Source organism: Condylura cristata, unplaced genomic scaffold (genome assembly GCF_000260355.1).
Source record: "Condylura cristata isolate star-nosed mole 26May11 unplaced genomic scaffold, ConCri1.0 scaffold00027, whole genome shotgun sequence".
NCBI classification, from domain to species: domain Eukaryota; kingdom Metazoa; phylum Chordata; class Mammalia; order Eulipotyphla; family Talpidae; genus Condylura; species Condylura cristata.
In genome coordinates this window covers 561,003-562,216 of record NW_004567128.1, presented here as the reverse complement: position 1 = coordinate 562,216, position 1,214 = coordinate 561,003, and positions in this window count along the sequence as shown.

Genomic DNA, 1,214 nt, shown 5'->3' with positions numbered 1-1,214 from the left:
CTCTACGTCCCCCCCTCTCAGGGACATCATCTGCTGTCCATCTCGGTCCTACGAGCTCCGTCTCCGCTGCTGCACGCTCAGCCGCTTCTCCTTTTTGACGACCGCGTAGTACTCCACCGCCTCTGCCCACCACATCTTCCTGATCCTCTCATCCGCCCTGGGGCACTTAGATCATGTCCTCGTCTCCACCACTGTCGGTCGTGCTGCCGTCCAGCTGGGAGCGCAGGTTGCCTTAACGAAATTCTGCTTCTATGTTCTTCGGGCAGATGCCCAGGCGTGGAATCGCTCCATCTTCAGTGTTTTGCAGAACCACCGTCCTGTTTTCCACCGGGACTGGGCCAGGCACAGCACACTGAGAGACGGCCTCGTCTTGAGAGCGAGCCCCGTGCCAGAGGGCCCACCTGCAGGTGCCGACGAGATGGAGCAGAGGCTGGCGCCCCTGGCACCGGGCCGCCCCCGGACCGGCCCGTTTTTGCCGCCAAGGCGTTGCTGTTTGCCCGCTTTTGCTCACACCCTTGGCTGAGTGCTCGACCTTCCCCCGAAGTTAATATCCTCCCGGCACTTCTGTGCGCCGTGAGCCCACCGTGACTAAGCCTCTAATTACCAGACTCCTCACAGAGCAGCCGGCCACCGGGGCTATTTTTAATGTCTGCGTTTCCTCGAAACCTGTTCCAGCCTCCTGCTTTCCAGGCTGCCCAGAGGGAAAGATTTCCAGGGACATCAAACGGCATTTTGTCTGCCGCCCTCTTGACGGGGCTTCGGAAACACGGTCTGTGCGCTCCGTCATCGTCGCTATTAACACCGACCCGTAGCCCAGGGAGCGGGAGGCGCCGAGCCCACGCACAGGCGGCCGAAGAGCCAAATCTCGCAGCTGCGGCCATTACGGCAGCGAGCTCGGACGTCAAGGTCACCATCTCCGAGCGGGTGCACGGGGCGGTCACTGCCGTGGCTTGCTACTGACAGGACTACTCGTGACGAAACCACCTTTTCCTTTGCTCACTGCATTTGCTTTTGATTGAGGGGATGTCGGTTGGCAGCACCACTGTGTGATGGAGGGGCCCGGGTTCGCCATCTTGGGGTGACCGGACCACACCTCCTCCCCCCTGCACGGAAGCTCACAGCCTCCGGCACTGTGCAAAGTGGGGTCCGCAGGTTCCCAAGTTCCTTAGGAGCGTGTCGCAGCTCCCCCAAACCTTTCACGACCCGAGTCCAAG